This window comes from Saccopteryx leptura, chromosome 3 (assembly GCF_036850995.1).
Source record: "Saccopteryx leptura isolate mSacLep1 chromosome 3, mSacLep1_pri_phased_curated, whole genome shotgun sequence".
NCBI classification, from domain to species: domain Eukaryota; kingdom Metazoa; phylum Chordata; class Mammalia; order Chiroptera; family Emballonuridae; genus Saccopteryx; species Saccopteryx leptura.
This window is the reverse complement of record NC_089505.1, coordinates 78,087,250-78,110,183: the sequence shown is the minus strand read 5'-3', so window position 1 is coordinate 78,110,183 and position 22,934 is coordinate 78,087,250. Positions and strand designations below refer to the sequence as shown.

General features: G+C 42.5%; 1 protein-coding gene, 1 long non-coding RNA gene and 1 pseudogene across 5 annotated transcripts in view; 2 read left to right on the top strand and 1 right to left on the bottom strand.

Moving 5' to 3' along the window:
* The window catches only part of LOC136399334 (zinc finger protein 91-like), a 944,498-nt gene that overhangs the window by 467,989 nt on the left and 453,575 nt on the right, over nucleotides 1–22,934 (bottom strand). The window lies entirely within an intron of this gene.
* LOC136399322 (zinc finger protein 91-like) overlaps nucleotides 1–22,934 on the top strand; it is a 388,962-nt pseudogene that overhangs the window by 115,387 nt on the left and 250,641 nt on the right.
* Nucleotides 12,778–15,309, top strand: LOC136399384 (uncharacterized). The gene is made up of 3 exons (XR_010750147.1): nucleotides 12,778–12,918; nucleotides 13,803–13,894; nucleotides 14,983–15,309. It is a non-coding gene; the product is annotated as an uncharacterized lncRNA (long non-coding RNA).

The window sequence follows — 22,934 nt, the reverse complement described above, 5'->3', positions numbered from 1 at the left end:
CAAAGAACGTGGCCTGCTTGATCTCCACACACGGCTATTTTGATAGGAACATAATAAAGAATAATAACTAAACAAAACACTGTCTTGAAGAGTCTCAAGATGGGGGTATGAGATATCTGTTCAGCCACATCCAAACAGACGTTTCCTTCACCCCCTTTTCAGGCACAGAATAGGAAAGAAATAAAGTGATAGTTTAGAGAAAGTTAGAGAATAACAGAAAAAAGCTGTAATTTTCACAAACTCTTAACTCTTTTTATTTACTAATGAAAATCAGATAAAAATACAACTTTGAAAAACATCTGGGTCTTCTAAACATTCTTAAATTCTAAGAGCTGCTGTGTCTGGCAGCCTAAATCCCTCCATTTCAATCCCCACTGAAAGGCAGGGGAAGGCTTTCCAGCTCCCCTTTCAGGGCTTGGCCTCCCAGCTGAGCCACTCCCCACCCATATGAGGGTCAGCCTGTCATATCCCAGCCACCGCCACTACCACTATGGGGATCTGCGGCACAGAACCTCAGTGGCGCTTCCTCTGCTGCTGTGGTGTGAGCTCACGAAAACTGCACATTCCAGCAAAGGAGGCTGTGCTGCCCACGCCGCCTGGGGGACACGCCCCCTTGGCCGCCTGCATGCGTGGCCACCAGAGCTTCCAAGAGGAAACCATGACAGGCCTGCTGGCAACCACTCGGGCTCAAGGCAGCAGTAGCCTTCGCGGCTTCTCTGAATCCTTTGCCCCTCAGCATTATATCTAAACTACACTTGTTCACCCAGTGTTTCCCTTTTTTACAGCGTGGGCAAAAGTCTGGGTCCTTAGGAGCCAGCTGGGCTTGAAAAAGAGGTCAAGGATGATATTCAGGGAGAGCAAGGCAGTTTCTAGCAAAATGCCCCAAACTCCCCACATTGGAAACAAGATCCACTGGCATAAATATTTCCCTGACTTTCCTTCTTTCGTTTGTTTTGCCTTTTATCAAAATGCCCTGGAATTTTTGCTTAATGCCTATGGCAAAAGTAAGACCTTCCATGTATGAAGGCCAATATCAGTACATATTCTGATATAAACTTCTTTTTTTTACTACTATTCTTTCAACTTCCGGACTCAGCCCTGAAACAAATTGTTGATATTGCTCATCAGAACCTTGCCTAATATTACTGAATTCCTTCATTTCTTCTCCTGCATCTCAAGCCTGATCCAAAGCTTGTTGGAGCAGAGATCTCCAAGGGTCTGAGACAAAGACCTTGGGAGCAGAGGGCGCAGAGGCGCAAAGTTTAAAATGGCCACAGCCGTGATATTCTCATCTCCCGAGTTATTCCCAGACTCCAAGTTCTTCTCATATTTACATTCCAATATTTTTACCTCATTCTGATCAAACAACTTATTCTCAAATAAAAACATTTGTACAAAAAGAAAAAGGTCCCTTATTTTTGAACCTATTCTGTCCCATGATTATTTACTCCCAAATTACTTCATTATTATACTCTCCCCCAAACTTTACTTAAAAGCTTCACTTGCTCAAAGCTTTATACTTACTTTGTGTGCACACTTCTGGGGAGTTCCATTACATCTCCTCTCTTTCTTTTTCAATGGCCACACTTATGGGCACCAATTGTCGCGGTCCAGCTGCGACAAGTCTATTATGGGGTTTTAAATGGGAAAAGGTATAAAATTGAATAAATGATAGACAGAGACTTAAAGATACATACATACAGATGAGTTCAGTAGGACGGCACAGCGAACAGTCTCTACTGTTCCTGAGCCAATGCAATGGCAGCCCCAGAAGCACATCGGTCTTTATTCAGGCAAGAAATATGGTCCATTAGCAATTCAATTGTTTCCAAGACAACTCAAAGACAACCGCCACCATACCATTCAAATCTAACTTTACACCAATAAGAAACTAGCTTCCAGCCTGCTCTGGTGAATATGGGTGTGACAAGCGAGAATCAGGTATAGCTCGTTGTTAACTAGGCAGGTGAAGTGGGGGGTTGGGCCCAACACCTCTGTCCCTAGACATATCCAGATTGCAAAAATACTCTGTTTATATTTCAGTTTGCAACAGGCAGGGTATGCAGAACTGACTCTAACAGAGAGTATAGAGGTGTGGCCTCTAACCCCGGGCACCTGTGTTCAGGTGGCAGAACTGATTGCCCTGACTGGAGCCTTAAAGCTCAGTGAAAGTAAAAAAGTAATACCTTTACTGATTCTCATTTTGCCTTCCTCACTCTTCAATGAAATGGGGCAATTTAGAAAGAGAGGGGACTCTTAACTTCTGGTGCAAAGATACAAAATATCCAGGAATAATTTCTAGCTGCTGGAAGCAGTTAGGAAGCCAAAACAAATAACAGTGATCCACTGTTGAGGACATCAGAAGGGAGAAATGGTAAAAGCCCAAGGAAATGCCAGAGCAGATGCAGAGGCAAAGAGGGCTCCTACTCTGCCCTATCATAAGGCTAATCACCTCTCTTATTCCATGGGCCCCGGATTTTGCACCCAAATATTCTGAGGGAGAAAAAGGTGGATACAAAAGGAGGAAACAAAAGAATTGAAAGTTGGCTAGATGCAGCTGCCATATGGTAGAGATGTCATCCCCCGCCTAATGGGACCGGCAGCAGTCCAGGCTTTGTACACTGCCACCCACCTAGGACAAGAAAAGACAGAAAAACTTCTAGGGAGGTATTTCTACATCCCTCTCCTAGCAACCTTAGCCAAGAAAGTCAGCCTTTGCTGCCCAACCTGCCACCAGAACAATGCAAAACAAGAAACTTCAGTGCCCCTTGGCATCCAGTCTTACGGGACAGCTCCCTTTGAGAATGCACACGTAGACTTCACCGAGATGCCCAAAAGTCAAGGATACCAGTCCTTGCTGGTCCTACTATGCATCTATTCCAGATGGATAGAAGCCTGCCTCACTGGACAGAACAGGCTAGGGAAATAACCAGGACATTGCTCACAGAAGTTATTCCAAGATTTGGACTGCTAATTAAGCCCTTGCCTTAAGCTTAAAGGGGATTCTGGATCTGTGGAAACTGGTTGCTTCCTAGGGGCTGATGCCACTCCAAGATGAGGCTTCACCTTCTTTGTTCCTGGCTGGCATTAGAAGAGGACCTGTTGATGACAAAATTGGAACATATTCTTTCCCCCAATTTAGTAATTTGCTTGTATTTTGCCACTTAGTACCAGTTAATATATTCTGATACAACATGAGGAGTAGGCTGTTGCTGGGCTGATTATATATATATATATATATATATATATATATATATATATATATATATATATATACACACACACATACACAACACACACACACACACACACACACACACACACACACACACACACACACACACACACATATACCTTTCAGCTGCAGTAAGTCCTGAGCAGGAAATGGTCAAAATAAGTTTAAGAGTAAACTAAGCCTTATATAATTGCTCTTGTAGGGGGAGCCATTCCTCTTGACTCATGGTGTCTTGCCAAACATTCCAAAACCCACCAAAAGCCTCAGCAGACTTAGAAGAACACACAAATCCTTGGCCCCACAAGAGAACAGGGTCTGGCCCTTGTCAGATCCTGTAAGCGGGTCCTTTGATTGTACTTCTGGGAAGGCCTTCCTTATTGGATTCTTAGCCACTGAATGACCCTGTACATAAGTATTCAAAAATTTTTATAGTAAAAAGAGTGTTACAAAGAAGATTTGCAAAAGTTCCAGGGTATGATTTTCATGTTTTCATTTTCTAATTGACCTTTAAGAGCTTGATGGGCACGCTCTCCAATGCCTTGGTCCTGAGGATTGTAAGGAATACCTGTCCTCAGGGTGATTTCAAAAGTCTGACAAAATGTAGCAAATGCTTTTACTACATACACAGGAATATTGTCACTGACTAACATATTGGTACTGACAAGTAAGGCTTCCACATCTTTCAGAACATATTAATCCCAATCTAGAGAGCACATAAGGCTGAAAAACTCCAGCATGACTTTTATCTTCACATTGGAAAAAAACTTATAGCTTTGTTAAGAAAATGTACTTTTCCCTAAGCCTTTCAGCTTAGCAATTGCTTCATGAGTGAGCCAGGGAGAAAGGCAATGTTTCTCAGCAATAATAGATACATCACCTCTTATAGCTAAGTGTCCTCTGAATTTACACTCTTGTATTATTAGTTCCATTTCAGGGCATCCCTGAGCTATTTTTTTTAATTCAATAGGAAAAATAAGAGAAACTAAATTCCTCATCTCCTCACGGCCCCTTTTGCAGGATGTGGCCTGAAAAGCAAAATTCGCACTTTTTTTTTTTTAATTTTTTATTTATTTATTCATTTTAGAAAGGAAAGAGAGGGGGGAGAGAGGAGAGAGGGGAGAGAGAGAAGGGGGGAAGAAGGGGGGAGAGCAGGAAGCATCAACTCCCATATGTGCATTGACCAGGCAAGCCCAGGGTTTCGAACCGGCGACTTCAGCATTTCTAGGTCGATGCTTTATCCACTGCGCCACCACAGGTCAGGCAAAAAATTTGCATTCTTATACTATTCTTCCCACTGCCTGAAGCAGGCGGGTAAGACACACTCCTGAGATGACTTATCAGGGCACTGCCTAATTTTTCTTAATTTCTTTGTTTCACAGACCTGAGTACAGTTCCACACACCAACAAGATAATTTACAGTACAGAAATACACGTATAACGCAGAAATCTGATTAATCCTAATATCTGAGTTGCTATTGGCTCCTAACTCTGAAGACAGCACAGAACACACCTCACAAAACACAAATTAAATTAGCAAGTCTTTATGATCCAAATTACATTCTATTCACATTTAAGTGAGCACTCTTTATGTGTTCTTATTTTTAAGCAAAAATGTAGAAATAAAAATATTTTATTTTTTCCTTCAATATTAGAGCCAGCATTTTCAATTTTTGCATGCAAGAACTTAACTTAGGCCTTAAGAGCAGACATATTTTGGACAAGGTCAGAGAAAAACTAAATAGAAACTAGAAACAGACAAATCAGAGAGAAACCTGGGATTTCAGAGTACAACCAGACCAGAAAGATTCCTGCCTGATCTCAGTCTGGGCATTTTCTGACAGAGGCACTGGAGGATGGAACTAGCAAAATCTCCCTGAGAAAACAGACTCTCAGCAGCTGTGTGGGAGATTTTGGTAGTCAGATCCACCAGGGGTCCTCTGCCGAATTTCCAGGCAAAGAATAGGAAAGAAACAAAGGATAGTTCCAAGGATTGTAACAAAAACATCAAAGAAAATCAGACAATAACAGGAAATGCTGTAACTTTACATGAGTCTCCTATCCACTCTAAAATTTCACAGTTGCTGTAACTGGCTGCTCAGGTTGACCATGCCAAGACTTCTCCTCTCTCTCAATTTAATCTGAGCAGCAAACCAAGCAGCTGGAGAGAACTAGGAACAGCCGCACTGCCCCCACGTTCCTCAGGCCCCAGACACAGAGTATGGCACCAACTGCCAGAGAGACTGCCACTTTCATTCCTCCTGCCATAGTCTCCTCACACCACTGCCTTCTCAGAACTTTCCCTACTTGCTCCCCTGTAGCAGAGCTAACCATTCCCTCCTCCAGGAACCAGGGCATACATCTTGAACATAACGCAAAAAGCTTCCTAGCTGTATAACTATTCTTACAAAAATGTCCCTTTCTTATGACCCTGTCTCATAATTTCTTACACCAGAATGTACTCTCCCCAAAAACCTCTTTTACTTATGTGCACACCCCAGGGAGTCCCCTCACCTGCCTTCTTCAGCTTCAGTCCCACCTTACTTGAGGCCTCAGGTTGGTTGTCATTTGTTGCAAATCACCGTGACAAATAATTTTGTGGGTCTCGGGTGCAAATGGTAGAGAATTAGAAAATAAACACAGAAAGAAAAAAGATGAGATTGTGAGGTCTTATGGTGGCTGATGACCTACCAAGAGCACCTGCCCTCCCAAAAGCTTTATTGCTATAGTGTAAAGCAAAGTCTTTTGCACATCAGTGAGAGCTCAGAATTAAAGTCACATTTCAGAGGCAAACTAAGAATTCTCCGCAGAGCCCCCCAAAACCCTCCACCATATATAACATCTTAACTTCCCAAAACAAAGGGTCAAAAGAATACTGCCTCCAATCTCTCCCAGGGATGGGGGGGGGGATAGGATGAGTAGAAATACTTCAGCATCACAGCAACATGGAGGTGTGGGGAAGGGCGTGTAAATTGCCTTTACCAACTTCAACAATCAGTCAGAGGTTGCGGGGAAGAGCTTAGCTTTCAGCAGCTTAATCAGGCAAGTGAGGTGGGGGGATGGGCAGCAAGAACCCTGTTAGCTTACTGCCAGTCCCCCACACCTCTGTCCCCCACAAATCTAAATTTCAAAGACTCTGTCAGCTTGCAGTCTCCAACAGGGTGGGTAAAGGGGTAATTTTCTAGACAACAGATGATTGGGTGAGATCAGTGAGTTGGAGAAAATACTGTGCACCCCAATAATCGAGATAGTAGTTCTGAATATTCAAGGAGTGCCAAGTAAGTGGCCTTATACCTAATAGGGGAGAAATGGTCTTACTGGAAACCTGTAGAGTTACCCAAGGCTCTGCCATTCAGATGGGGCAGGTGGAGGCCTGTGGCGCGGTCAGGTCCTATCAGTCCTCTTTCCCCCAGGGTGTCAAGAAGTGCTAGTGCCAGGGAGAGGTTGGAGCAAAAAGGGAGTCTCTCATGCCTGAGGGGCTCTGGGAGGTCTGAACTCCAATGGCCCACACAACTACAGAGAGGGCAGGGTCTGCCTGCTGGCCTGGGATTGGGACAGGAGCAGTTCCAGTCTACCTCCCATCTGCCCTTAAAGTAGACCTCTGGCGAAGGGCCAGAAAATCCCTGCTGAGATTTGCGGAGACTTTTTGTTATTTTACAGCCTGATGGATCCCTTGGCAAACAGAGTAAGGGCTAGTCTCTGTTACTCCTCCAATTATTGAAGACCTTAAAGGCCAGGTTTAAAAAATTTTTTTTGAATGCCTCTTTTTCTGTAATATGTGTGTGTTTTCCCCTATTTCCTTTCTCTTTCTTACCCCTCTGCACAAACCCTCTACAACCTGCATAAACATTCTGCACCTTTCATAAATTTTTTGATTTAGAACTTTTTAAAAAGTATTTCTATATCTTATACCTTTTATTGCTAAAACTATACAATTTTTTTCCAATTGATTAAAATTCTCAATTTTCAAAAACCTTAACTTTAAATGAGAACTAAGCCAGTAAGTAATGTTAGTTTGACCAAAGAGGGACCCACAGGTCTGATGAGGTTTATAAGAAGTTTATTTACGCATCTGCAAAGGAGACAGGCTGAGACTCTGGCAGCGCCAGCGAAGAGCTGCAGGAAATGAGTGACTGATAGAAGGATGGTTGCAGGCATTTGCTGGCACAGGGTTGGGTGCCCCTGGACATGCTCAGATTAGCATATCTGCTTTGCTGCCTTGAGCACAGACTGTCTCCCTTTCTCAAATCAATCCTCAGGTTCCTCAGGATGGTTTGGTCCCAAGGGCATTTTTCAGTACTTTCCCTAGGTGGGGGGAAGATGCTTAAGAGGAGGAGGAGACAGGGCAAGGGAGATGCTTACCAAAGAAATTGCCCGAGTGGGAAATTGGGTGAGAGAAACTTGAGTTTTAAAGGGGCTCTGGATTTATTTATGTATTTATTCATTTATTTATTACAGGGATTGAGAGAGTAAGAGAGAGATAGAGAAAGACAGGAATGGAGAGAGATTAGAAGCATCAATCATCAGTTTTTCGTGGGGACACCTTAGTTGTTCATTGATTGCTTTCTCATATGTGCCTTGACCGCGGGCCTTCAGCAGACAGAGTAACCCCTTGCTCGAGCCAGCAACTTTGGGTCCAACCTGGTAAGCTTTTCTGCTCAAGCCAAATGAGCCTGCGCTCAAACTGGCGACCTTGGGGTTTCGAACCTGGGTCCTTTACATCCCAGTCTGACTGCACCACCGCCTGGTCAGACAAGGGGCTCTGAATTTAAAGGAGCCCTGATCCCAAACCTAAGAAGTAATTAGCAATTTTAGATTGATATTTTTATGAGCATATTTTATGACTATCAGGAGGATTTGTTTATTGGAAACATATTTATATTTTTAGAACAGGAGTCAGGAAACTTTTTGGCAGAGAGAGCCATGAACACCACATATTTTAAAATGTAATTTCATGAGAGCTATATAATGACCCTTTTATGTTATGCATTATCCAATAAAAATTTGGTGTTGTCCCGGAGGACAGCTGTGGTTGGCTTCAGCCACCCGCAACCATGAACATGAGTGGTAGGAAATGAATGGAATGTAATACATGAGAATGTTTTATATTTTTAACATTATTATTAAAGATTTGTCTGCGAGCCAGATGCAGCCATCAAAAGAGCCACATATGGCTCGTGAGCCAGAGGTTCCCGACCCCTGTTTTAGAAGATACAACAGAGATAAGAGGAACCTTTTGTAAACTCAGGCGAAACAAACATGTATTTCTTTGTTAAGAAACAATCTGACTTTGGTGATGGGTATGCAACATAATTGAATGACAAGATAACCTGGTCTTGTTATCTTTGAATATATGTATCCTGATTTATTGATGTCACCCCATTAAAAAAATAAAATTATTTAAAAAAAAAAGAATTTTGAAAGATAATAATTTTAAGCCAGTAGTAATATCACATGCCTTTTTAGGCCACCTGGTTAAAAAACATTTGAAATAACTTTATTTATTTCTATTTTATTTTTTTGTGACAGAGACAGAGAGAGGGACAGATAGGGATAGACAGACAGGAAGGGAGAGTGATGAGAAACATCAATTCTTCACTGCGGCAACCTTAGTTCATTGATTGCTTTCTCATATGTGCCTTGACCAGGGGGATACAGCAGACTGAGTGATCCCTTGTACAAGCCAGTGACCTTGTGCTCAAGCTGGTGAGCCTTGCTCAGACCAGAAGAGCCCTCACTCAAGCCGGCAACCTTGGTGTTTCGATCCTGGGTCCTCCGTGTTCCAGTCCAATGCTCTATCCACTGCGCCACCTCCTGGTCAGGTGGGAATAACTTTATATTTTATTATGTATGTGAATAGTATTTTTAATAGTTATACAGAAGGCAATACTTCTCACTTCCCTTTGGTAACCTTGCAAGAAGGCCTAAGTAAAGGGATGGAATACTCTACTGAGGTGCGTGGGTTTTAAAAGTGTCAGTATGTGTTCTCTGTTTTTTTATTCTTTTTTCTGAGATTTACTGTATGGAAAGGGAAGTGAGATTTTTTTCTACTTTGAATTTTTATTATTCTCCCTTTGAATAGAATATTTAATAAGAACATGAAAGCTGGTGCATATCATAATAAACAAAATAAGAAATAAAAACAAAAAGGTATTTATAAACTAAATCCTCCAGAAGGAGGGACAGAGACACTCATCTTTGTTTCACACCAACTGGTGCCGCAGATAGCATTTACAAGGTCCAGATGACATAAAAGCTAAAGGGCAGAGACAGAGAATTCCCAGGGTGTATAGAACAGCAAACATTTTAGACAGACAGAGGAGAGGTCTCAAACTGAGATTGTCTACGTAGAAAAGAGGCAACTGCAGTGCAGACACAAGCATGACACAGAAATAAAACCGGATTAAACCAAATAGCAGAGTTGCAGTCTGGCCCTTCACGCAGGAGAGAATGAGCACATAGCACAAAAATTAATGTGGCAAGACCTTACAGAATACAGAAACAAGTTCCGGATATACAATTCCATTCTATTAAAAGTTAAATGAGTGTCCCTTATACATTCTAATATTAAAGCAACAAAGCTCATACTATGTAGACACAGGAATGAGACTATTGCACACAGTATATACAGTTAGAACAGTATATTTAAATGCATTGATTTAGTTTAATTTCTGAGTCATTATTTTCTCATTTTGAGAAGAATTTGATAGGTTGAGCAGGACTGACAGAGAGAATCAATAGTGAAAGGTGCAGAAGGCCCACACATAGGGAATTTCTGACCATTTTCCATTGCAGTGACAGAGGTTGGTGAGGTTTTATAAGGTTTTGAAACTAAGTGTCATTCTCCAGCCATTAAGAATAATTGTCTAGTTTATATAGAGGCCTAATTGTTGCAAAAAAAAGGAGTTTTGCTTGATGTCTCTTTTAAGGTGAGACGATTTATATTTTTGAAGAGAGAGCCTAAGGCAGTGGATTCTGGAGGTGTGGAGTGTGAGTTGCCCACAGTGAGAGGAGGAAGAGAAGGGCAGCAAGGGCAGGAGGAGTGACTTAACTACAATCTCTGAGAGTGACTTTCTATTGACAGGCATCCCTATCAGAAACTGAGCCACCCTCAGTGAGTGAGAGGATTCCCAAGTTGTGGGTGTGAACACTTATCAGGCATCGTACAAGAGTCAACCAACAAATGTATAAGTAAATTGAATATCAAGTGGATTTCTGTCTCTCTCTAAGCATAATAAATATTTGTTTATATGCAAATATCATTTAAATGAAGACTTTCTTTGGATACTTAATTTTTTTAGTAATGTATTTAAATCTAGATGAACTACATCACCTCATTCATTATATTTTACTATCATATTTTCCCCCATGGGTGTTCCAGATATTGTATAAAAATATATTCTGCTGAAAGTCATTCCAAACTGATTATATTTATAGTGTTTCTCTAACTAGTATAACTGTGATGTTTAGTTATTAATAAAGAATTGGACTCATTTGTGGTGGTGCACTAGATAAATCATTAACCTGGTAACGCTATGGTAGCTAGTTTGAAACCCTGAACTTCCTGGTCAAGGCATATATTGGAGTGGATATTATCTGCTTCTCATTCCATTCTATCTTTCTCTTGTTTTCTCACTGTCCTCTCTCTAAAATGAATAAAATCTAGAAAAAGATAGATCAATATTTTTATGTTCATTGAGAAGGCTGGATTTCATACTTGAAGAGATTCTTTCCAGATATTGAAACAAAGAACCATTTTTGACAGATTTATAACATGAGTATATATTTATATTATACATAATAGTTTTAATCTCTATGGTTGATTCTCTTAGGACTGAAAGTTCAATGTAACACTTTTGTTAAATCATTTTTGTTTTAGTTCTCAAGTATCTTTTTAAAAATATATACAGTTGGGCCTGACCAGGCGGTGGTGCAGTGGAGAGAGCATCAGACTGGGATGCAGAGGACCCAGGTTCAAGACCCCGAGGTCACCAGCTTGAGCGCAGGCTCATCTGGTTTGAGCAAAGCTCACCAGCTTGGTCCCAAGGTCGCTGGCTCGAGCAAGGGGTCACTCAATCTGCTGTAGCCCCCCGCCTCCGTCAAGGCACATATGAGAAAGTAATCAATGAACAACTAAGGTGCTGCAATGAAGAACTGATGTTTCCCATCTCTCTTCCTTCCTGTCTGTCCCTCTCTCTGACTCTCTCTGTCTTTGTCACACACACACACACAAATTTAGGAACCAACGCAAGAAATGATTTTACAAAAGCATCACATTGAACCTTCAGTCCTATCAAAGTCAACCATAGAGATTAAAACTATTATGTATAAAATACTATGTAAACATGTTATAAATATGTCAAAAATGGTTCTTTGTTTTTACAACTGGAGAAAATCTCTTCTAGTATCAAACTCAACCTTTGCAACAAACATAGAAAAGTACTGATCCACTTTTTTCTAGATTTCATTTATTCACTTTAGAGAGAGGATAGAGACAGAAATAGAGAATGAAAGGAGAAGCAGGAAGCATCCACTCCGATATGTGCCTTGACCAGGCAAGCTCAGGGTTTCAAACTAGCTAGCATAGTATTACCAGGTCAATGCTTAATCTACTGCGCCACCACAGATCAGGCCAATACTTCATTAATAAACAAATATCACAGTTTTACTAGTTAGAGAAATACTACAAATATAATCAGTTTGGAAGGACTTTCAGCAGAAAATATTTTAACAGCATCCAGAATACCCATTGGGATAAATAATAAAATATAATAAATGAGGTGATGTATTTAATCTAGATTCCAATACATTACTTAAGAAATTAAGCATCATCCAAAGAAAGTCTTCATTTAAATGTGATTTAAATATAAACAGATTTTTATTTATTATGTTTCGAGAAAGAGACATAAATCCACTTGATGTTCAATATACTTACAGATTCGTTGGTTGATTCATGTACGAGACCTGACCCCAGTTTAAACCCACAAGCATGGCATATTGAGGATTCTCCAACACACTGAGCAGCTTCATCAGGGGTATCTAAGGAAAATCTTACAAGAAATGTGTGTGTCAATGTCCAAAACTTAATCTTTGCGGCGTCATCAAAATGTTCCTCAGTTTTTTTATTGATTGATATCAAGGCAAGGTGGGGATGGTGGAAGACAGAAAACATGGATTTGTGTTTCCCTCATTTTTGCATTCATAACTTGCTTCCTATATGTGTCCTGTCAGGGTTACTACAACTTTGTTGTATCAGGATGACCCAACTAAGCTTTGGAGAAATAAATCTTAGAAATTATATGAATAATGATATTTAAGTCTTATTAAATGTTATCTTAGTCAAATTCAATGATAATCAGTGCTGAACAAGGAAGAAGGAAAACCCAGTCCACAACTGCCTTGGCCACGCCCATTTTCCTGCTGTCACCACTCCTGATTTGTACAGTATTAAGGCCCCGCCCACTGCTTGAAGCGCTCAGCAGGCGATTTGTCTTTCCGTGATTTAGACGCAATGCGCATGCACAGCTCACGGCTTCTTTTCAACGGGAAGAGGCTCTTGTGAGGCCTACGTGCATCTTGTAAGGGTCTTCCCGGCTTAAACCTGACCCTCCCCGTCCCCATTCCTGCACACGGGGGGCCTCAGGGTCGCTGCGGAGGCCAAGAGACCCGCTTCCGAGCCCCCAGCGGTGAGTGTGGGAGTGCGGAGTCCCCGTGAGAGGCCCCGAGCCTGCTCGGCTCGCTTAGCTGCTGGGTGGGGGCTCCGCATCGGTTTCCGGGGAAACTCAGGCTGCCCCGCCCTTGTTCTCCCACCGTCGGAGGTAGGATCCCCGCCTGCAGCGGGGTATCCTGCCTTGGTCCTGAGGGGGCAGCCACCCTCCTGAGACCCCCCCCCCCCATTTAATAAAGAGCCCGAGACCAGGAAGAGCACACTCTCCATGAGGCGGGGATTCAGGCGAGAACGCTGGGGTCCCCAGAAGAGCCCCTGGCCCAGCACGGGGAGGGCTGTGTGGGAGCGGGGACAGCGAAGGGGCCCCGGGGACGTGCAGAGCGTGGCTGGGAGGGGTCAGGGGACGGAGAGAGACACGGGAGGGGAGGAGAGGTCAGTGAGGGGCCATGAAGAGACGGCCACGTGGGGTGCGGGGAGACGGGACCACGACGGGGAGAGTGACAGTAACCGGGGAGAGGAGCCCGAGGGGAAGAAAGGGGAGAAACCCCGAGGAGAGGGAGGGGCCCCGGAGAGAAGGGCGTACAGGGAGGGGGCCGGGGAGCAGAAGTGGGGGCGCAGGACGGGGTACTCAGAAGGAGGGAGTGGTTCAGAGTGTTGTAGGGAAACCAGCAAGAGTATATAAGTGTTCCCATCAAAGTACAAATTTATATGAATTTTTAGTCAAAGCCGGTGACCGCACAGAGGTCTAGGTCAGTCAGATCATGTAGCCTCGAACAGAGTTTGAAGTTAGCTTTTAAGGAGAAAATTACACACTGATTCAGGTATGGGGAGGACGGAAAGTCTAGCAGTAAAACAAAGAACGGAAACAAACTCATTTACAGTGTTTATGTGGGATTAATTCAGGGAGAAACATTCTGGGAACATCTGCAACCTTCCAAAACTAGCCCAAGGCCACAGCATGTGATACCAGCCTCAAAACCAGTCTTTTAGAAGAAGTAAGTTCTTCCAAAAGTATCTGTTTTAGAGAAAGTAAGTTCTGCTTTATTTCAAGAGGAGGAGAGCTGGGGGCGAGTAGGGACTGAAAGGGGGGATTAGGGGTGAGGCAGCCAATAGGGAAACAGCTCTGAGTGAGAGTCAGCCCAGGCTGAGTTGGGGGAATGGGACTAGAAAGAGTAACAGGCTGCAGGGGTCACAGGTGTGGGGCGAGGGACAAAGACTGGGACAGGCGTGCTAATGGGAGCACTGAGAAAGACCAGAGAGAAAGCACATTAAGGTGAAATAGGTTTCAAGAGTTTCAGGAAGCAGATGTAGGAACAGAAACAGAAAATGGAAGAAAGAACAGTGGAGGGGATGAGTAAAGATAGGAAAGGACACGGTACGTGGAAGCTGGGAAGACACAGAAACAGATGCAGACAGAAATACATAGAAGCAGGAGAAAGGAGATCCTGGACCTGCTGAATGGTGAGCCCATGGGGTGTGCATGATTAAGTTGTGATACAGGAGCTTGTGGATTTATAATTATTTAACAGTCGCTGAATTGTTTGTTAAAAGATTTGAATGAGAATTACCAATCTCCAGTTTGAAGGTTTGGGAATATTATGATTTGCTTTCAGTAGCAGCCCTTGTTCACTCACAGAAGTGACACGTGTCTAATCATGGGTGTCTTCGCATCTCTTGGGATGGCAAGATGGAGGAAACTTTGGAGAAGAAATGACTGTAAACACGTGATGTTTTTTCAAGGAATATTAAAAATTTTTTGGTTTCTTTGTTTTTTGTTTTGATTTTTTTAAATGTCCAGTGGATTTACCTTTTTCAAGTCTACATTTCAAAAAACTTATTAAGATAAATCTGTCTGTTGACTATTTGCTTTCCGGTAGTCATTAAACTTCTGAAATAAGTATTGGTGATATCTCATAACCAGCCCTTAGTATTCATTTTTCTTTTTAGCATATTGATTTTAGTTTACATTTTGTGCCCCGCATCATTACTAGTGTGTCATATGTTGAATCAGCCATTGGTATTTAGTAAACGATATTTGGCTGTGTCAGTGTGCACTTGGTAAGCACGTCTATGATCTTAACAGTAATAACTGTAAGGTCAGTGGATAGAGGGATAGTCATGTGGAGAACTCAGACCCGCCCACTTTGGCTAGGACCACCCACAATCAAGCCCACCAAAGGAAGCTTCCCAGGAACCATTTGGAAAGAAGCCATTGTCTGACAGCCAGTGAAATTTCACCATGTCATAGTAGCTCCACTTCCCTAGAGGGACCCTTTAAATATCTCCCACGCGGTTTACTCCGTGCAACTTCCCTAGCCTCCATCTTGCACCTTCATCTCCTCCATCTTTCTTTCCTCGGGGCCAGGTAACGGGTGGGGTGTGTGCTCTGTACTCAATAAAGCCGTTTACTTATTCCACACTTTGCGGCTCCGGCCCCGTTCCTTCCTTCCTTCTCGGTGGGGAAAAATACCTTACAATAACCTTGTTTCATGAGTTCTTCTTATGTTCAGGTTTTTCATCACTTTTGTAATATATTCAATTAGTGTGAGCCACCAAGCAAGCTGTTCCTCTCTAGTCCCTTTTGTCCACTCTCTGAAAACACTGAAGGAAAGGCTTCATTTACCTGAAACTTGGTTCTTAGCCCTTTTATACACTTTTAATTCGATATGCATATTTTTATAACTAGCCATTTTTCCTCACCCTCAAAACCTGTATTCATCATTTTGTTTTTAAAATAATTTTTGTAATTTTTCTGGAAAAATAAAAGGATTTGTGCCCAGGAAGCAGGTCTTTTTAGAACTTCTACTGCCAAACTCTCACTGTACCCAGAGATCTGAGGGTGCTGGGTCTGATCCCCCATCAGCCAGTGCTGCTGAAAACAGCTCTGAGGGAGCAATGCAGGGACCTAGATAAAGATGCCGTATCCTGGGCCCCACTGCAGACCTGAAGAACCACCACTTAGAGCGGAGTCCTCATCACTGAAGGACCTGCAGAGTTATTAAAGCTAAACTATTCCCCTCTGGAGTGCTATTGGTGGCTTGATTTTTTTTTTAATTCATTTTAGAGAGGAGAGACAGAGAGACAGCGAGGAGAGAGAGACAGGGGGGAGGAGCTGGAAGCATCAACTCCCATATGTGTCTTGACCGGGCAAGCCCAGGGTTTCGAACCGGCGACCTCAGCATTTCCAGGTCAACGCTTTATCCACTGCACCAGCACAGGTCAGGCCGGTGGCTTGATTTTTAAGAAAGGACGTCACCTGCACCATCCCCCTCAAAGTCAGAGCTGCTCTGGTTGGAGCAGCATTTTTGTTTTGTTTAGTTCTTAATTAGAGAGTAGAGAGAGAGAGAAGGGGAGAAGAAGGCGCAGGAAGCCTAAACTCCCATATGTACCTTCATCAGGCAAGCCTACTGTTTTGAACCAGCGACCTTAGTGTTTCAGGTCGACACTTTATCCACTTCACTGCCACAGGACAGGTAGCATTTTTGTTTTCATGAGCTGCTCCAGGTGATTCCAAGGTGAGCCCCCAGGGATTAACAAGAAGGTTTTGGGTTTCATTTATTTTTGTTTCTTTGTTCTTTAAAACAGAAAGTTCATGTAGAATGTCATTGAGGTAAAAGTGGGCTTAGGGATTATGTTTCAGAGGCAAAAGAGGGGCCCTTATAGTTTCAAAGAGAGAAAAGCAAAGGTACGGGGAAACACAGACATGCACCAAAGAGGTGAGTGTTCCCAGGATGCATTAGTGAGAGTGGGGGAGCAGGGATGGTCAGGGGAGGTGACGGGGTTGTGTTGGGTTTGGGCATTCAGGAGAGCAGCGCCCGTTCTCATTGCTGTGGGAATGTGTGGACGTCTGAGGGAGGACAGACAGGTGAAGACAGGAAAATAATACAGTGTGGTCTCCCTGTAGGAGCACTTGTGGCTGACTCCAGTGAGGAAGGACAGGAGTACATGGTCTTCTCAGCATTTCCAGGTTCTTCTGTCTGTGAGTGTGGTGGAAGTGGATAGAGGGGCTGTGTGGACACCTGTGGCGGCACATTCTCAAAATGTGGACTTGACTCCTCAACATACTAGCGCCTGAGAAAAGAAGCCTGGGGTTCTTAACTAATTTCAGCTTTACACTTTATCCACTCTGCCACTACACGTCAGGCCCCTCCTCTACCTTAAAAAAAAAGCGCAAACTTGACATACTTCAACCTACTAAAATTTTAAAATAGTCCCTGCCTGACTAGGTGGTTGCGCAGTGAATGGTACATATGCCTCAAATACAGAGGACCCAGGTTTGAGGCCCTAAGATCACCAGCTTGAGTGTGAGATCGACATGACCTCATGGTCACTGGACTGACCTTAAAAATCACTGGCTTGAAGCCCAAGGTCGCTGACTCTGATAGAGACCTTGGTAAAAGCCCATATAAGAAAGCAATGAACAACTAAACTGCCACAATGAAGAATTGATACTTCTCACTCTCTTTCTTCCTGTCTGTCCCTCTTTGTTTCATTCCATCTGTTTCTCTTGCTAAAAAGATAAAAATAGCCTGGCCAGGCGGTGGCGCAGTGGCTAGAGCATTGGACTGGGATACAGAAGGACCCAGGTTCAAGACCCCGAGGTCGCCAGCTTGAGTGCAGGCTCATCTGGCTTGAGCAAAATGCTCACCGGCTTGGGACCAAGGTCGCTGCCTTGAGCAAGGGGTTGCTCAGTCTGCTGTAGCCCCACGGTAAAGGCACATATGAGAAAGCAATCAATGAATGGCTAAGGTGTTGCAATGAAAAACTGATGACTGATGCTTCTCATCTCTCTCCATTCCTGTCTGTCTGTCCCTATCTATCCCTCTCTCTATAAATTAATTAAAAAAATTTAAAAAATAAAAATAGGTAAGTTTGTCCCTGAAAGTAATCACTTTGAAAAGTGGGAGTGGCTAACTTTCTATACCCTGGAAATACCAGAATTATTACAGCATTATAATTCTCAGGTTTATGCACCCAGATATTCCATCATACACAAGAGAATTTTACATTCTTAACATGAAAGGCATATTCCCACAGAAATATTTCACCTTTATAGGCTACAATGAGGTATGAATATCAATTTGTCAATAGGCTCTATCTGTAGGGGGGCTGGGCCAGCTGAACTTCCAAAGGTTTCCATATCATTTTCTTGTTAGGGCACATATAAAATAAAATGAATGATTTTGTCTGTCACTGTCTCTTTCTCTCTCTCTCTCTCTTTCTCTCTCTCCCTCCCCCCCCCTTAGTGTCTAAATAAATAAATAGCGGCAACAAAAAATAATAGCCACAGATTAGTTTTCTCTGTATTAACATTCTTTCTTCCCACTACTCTTCCTAAAATTCCAAGGCTTTTATTAAGTGTACATATTTAAAGCCACACCTTCCATAGCTTGCCATTATTATTTTAGAGAAGAAATACTACAATCCAAGCTTTTGATACAAGATCTGGTTTTCAGATGGCAAAGCTTAAGGACACAAAATTAATGTTCACAGTTATGACATAAGGTGAACATACGTAACACCAATTATTGACAAAATTACCTTTTGAATACATCATAGGCAGTATGAGCTCAAAACAAGACCAAGAAAGGTAACAATGGTGAAATGTAAGAGAGAGGAATGAAACCTTGCTTCCATTACTGACAGAATCTACTGAAACACCCCTGGCACACAATGGCCATATGATAATAAAACTTCCAATGTTCAGTTCTTCTCAAGAGAGACATAGATGACAGTACAGTTTGATGAATGAACTGACTGCTTTGCTGCTTCTTGAGAGACTGTTTCTGTTCTGCATGACACAGTGCCAAGAGAATGGCAGTACATGGTGAATACACTGTAATGACTACTGAAATAAAGTGAGGAATTGCTCAAGCACAGACTGCAGTACTGAAGACAGGTAACAGAAATAGAAAGGGCCTGACCTGTGGTGGTGCAGTGGATAAAGCGTTGACCTGGAATGCTCAAGTCCCTGGTTTGAAACCCTGCACTTGTGTGGTCAAGGCACATATGGAAGTTGATGCTTTCTGCTCCTACTCCCTTTCTCTCTTTCCTCTCTAAAATGAATTTAAAAAAAAAAATACAAACAAAACAAAAGCAGAAAGAGTCTGACCAGTGGTGGTGCAATGGAATGTCAACTGTGGATACTGAAGTTTGAAGTCTGAAACCCTGAGGCATTTGGCCTGAGCATGACCTTATTTGGTTTAATTGGTGGCTCTAAAGTTTAAGAGCAAGGTCACCAGGACTGACCAGGCAGTGGTGCAGTGGATAGAGCACCAACCAAGGACACTGAGGACCCAGGATCCAAACCCCACAGTGGCCACCTCGAGTGTGAGTTCACCAGTTTGAGCCCTGGATCACAGACATTATGCCATGTTTGCTAGCTTGAGCCCAAGGATGCTACGTCAGCTAGAGCCCCTAGAAAAGGCACATTTGAAAAAGCCATCAGTGAACACAGGTGCTGCAACTGAGTTCATTTTTCTCATCTCCAACTTTTCTCTGTCCCTCTCTGTCTCAAAATGAAGAAATAAAAATACAAAAGATAGAGTCCCCATAAAAAGTTGTTAAGAATGTGAATATAGCCAGACCACGAGGTGGCACAGTGGACAGAACATCGGACTGGGACGTGAAGGACCCAGGTTCAAAACCCCCAGGTCACCAGCTTGAGCCCAAAGTCATGGGTTGAGCAAGGGGTCACTCAGTCTGCTGTAGCCCCACAGGTCAAGGCACATATGAGAAAGCAACCAATGAACAACTAAGGTGTTGCAACAGTTGATACTTCTCATCTTTCTTCCTTCCTGTCTGTCCCTATCAGTTGCTTTCTCTGTCCCTGTCACACAAAAAAATGAATGTGAATAGTAGTGTGAAGAAATACATGAATTACAAAAAGAATAAAACCTTAGCATTTGCAGTAGCATGGACACACATAGAAGGTATTGTGCTAAGTGCAATAAGTTAGGGAAAGACGTACCATTTCATGTCAACTATATGTGTAATATAAAGAACAATATACATGAATAAACAACCAGAAACAAACTCAACAATAGAGAACCCACTGATGGTTACAAGAGGGGAGGGGAGTTGGGAGACTGGGTCTAACAGATGAATTAATTGAGAGAAACATGTTGGTAGCTAAGGAATGGTCATGGAACATAAAGTGCAGCACAAGAGACCCTGTAAATAATATTGTAATAAGTATGCTGTGTATGGAGAATATCACGGGGAAATAGTTCAGACTTTGTAAAGCATATGAAGATCTTACCACTATATGGTATAGATGAAACAAGTTCAAAATAATATTGAAAGAAAATGCAAAAAAAAAAAAAAAAAGAAAATTTATCCCTAGAATTCTGATTACATGAAAGTTCAACTCATAAAAAACTGTTCTTTATAACTGTACTTTATAAGTGAGTAGACCCTGAAACTGCAAACATTTTGCATCATGACACGTATTATACAGCAGAAACATTTATTAGACAATGCATTCAAATCATTCAACAATAACTTTAAAGTACAATTTTATTTATTTATTTATTTATTTGTATTTTTCTGAAGCTGGAAACGGGGAGAGACAGTCAGACAGACTCCCGCATGCGCCCGACCAGGATCCACCCGGCATGCACACCAGGGGCGACGCTCTGCCACGACCAGAGCCACTCTAGCACCTGGGGCAGAGGCCAAGGAGCCATCCCCAGCGCCCGGGCCATCTTTGCTCCAATGGAGCCTTGGCTGCGGGAGGGGAAGAGAGAGACAGAGAGGAACAGAGAGGAAGGAGGGGGGGGGGTAGAGAAGCAAATGGACGCTTCTCCTATGTGCCCTGGCCAGGAATCGAACCTGGGTCCCCCACATGCCAGGCCGACGCTCTACCGCTGAGCCAACTGGCCAGGGCCTAAAGTACAATTTTAATTAAGACAGTCAAATGATATGAGGATTTTTTCTGGTTTAATATATTTCAGCTAATGCTATAAAAACGTGTAGGCTATAATTCACTTCCAGAAAAAAAGCAAAACCCTTTACTTCTAAAGAAACCATTAGAAAGTTATAAAATATGGAAGACTATTCTTTAAACATTTCAAATTAAGCTTTTCACAATGGCAGTATCATAGCCAATCAGGTTTATCGGAGGAGCAATTATTGCTAATTGAAAACATTTCTTAAACATTTCAGATTAAGTACACCATGTAAAGAAACACGCTGAGAAAACAAATGAAAAACCTCATCGTTGTTTTTCCCTTAAGTAAACTTGAATTAAAGAGCAAAGCCATTTCCTAAATATGAAGTTCCCAATAATGCTGTATCCTATTCTTACCAAAGGAGAACAATCCTGCATGTTGTACCAGCACTTATAAATCTCAAAGTAGAAATATGAAAATATCTCATCAAATAGTGAAAACAGAAAAGACAGTCCCAGGCAGCTCTCAACTGTTTAAAAGGACTGCATAATGACAGTAATGACAGAAGGAGGTAAGAGTGGACACTTTCCTACCTGCTGGGCAACACTATGGTTGCCCACGGCAATAACTTACTGAAGAACTCTGAGATACAGAGTCATGAAATTAATGTGGTCAATCAGGAAATAGAGACTGAAAACTTTTTTTCTTTTCCAAGTGAGAGGGAGATAGAGACATTCTTCCCATATGCCCCCCAACTGGAATCCACCTGGCAAAACCCATCTGGGGCCAGTGCACTCAAACCAATTGAGCCATGGCTGCCAGACATATGAGAGAGAGAAGGGGGAAGAGATGGGTGGAAAAGCAGATGGTCACTTCCCGTGTATGCCCAGACTGAAATTACACCCAGCACATCAACATACCATGCTGATGCTCTACCACTCAGCCCAATGGCCAGGGGCCATACTGGAATTTTTTTTTTAATTTTTTTTTATTTATTTTTCTTACAGAGACAGAGAGAGAGTCAGAGGGATAGACAGGGACAGACAGACAGGAATGGAGACAGATGAGAAGCATCAATCATTAGTTTTTCGTTGCGCGTTACGACTTCTTAGTTGTTCACCGATTGCTTTCTCATATGTGCCTTGACCATGGGCCTTCAGCAGACTGAGTAACCCCTTGCTGGAGCCAGTGACCCTGGGTCCAAGCTGGTGAGCTTTTTGCTCAAGCCAGATGAGCCCGCGCTCAAGCTGGCCATACTGGAAATTTTTAATGTTACTTCATACTAAGCAAAAAGAGGTTTTAAAGTGCAACAACTAGATTTTTGCACTTTGGGAAGGTGCCTTGTGTTGAGAAATCACTGAGTCTACTCTCTGTAGGGTCATGTGGGAAACCTCCAAAGGATTAGAAATGACAAACCTGAAAAGATAACATCTCTCTGACTGGGTGGTGGTTCAGTGGAGGGAGCATCACCCTGCATTGCAGAGGACTCAAGTTCAAAACCCCAGTGTCATGGCCTGAATGCAGGATCACCAGCTTGAGCCCGGGATTGCTGGCTTGAGCAAATATCAAAGACATGACACTGTGGTTGGTATCTTAAACCTAAGGTTGCTGGCTTGAGCAAGGGGTCACTCAGACTACTGTAAGTGCTCCAGTCAAGGCACATATGAGAAAGCAATCAATGAACAACTAAGGGCCTCAATAAACAACTAATGCTTCTCATCTCTCCATCTGTCCTTATGTTCTTCTGTCTCTCTTACATAAAATAAATAAATAAAATCAGTGAGTACACATATGTTCCCAGGTATCTTGAAATATCTGCACCCAATTACAAATCTCAACCACTTCCTTCATAAACTCCTACATGAAAAAGTCTGGACTCCTCCATGACCTTTAGATCTCTTGCCTGTATCATCTGACTGCTCACCCCACCTACCTGGGTGGAAGGATACTCTTTTTTACATTCCAGTGCTGCTACATTTGCTCCAGAAAGCATGACATGCTTATTTAAAAAGGGAACATGAGTTTTGATATAGATTCTCCAATTTCCAATATTTTGTGTGCAGGTAAAAAGATATGGTACAATATTACAATGTTCTAATAAATACTGTATTCTGATAGCACCTTAATTGTGCTAAACAACACA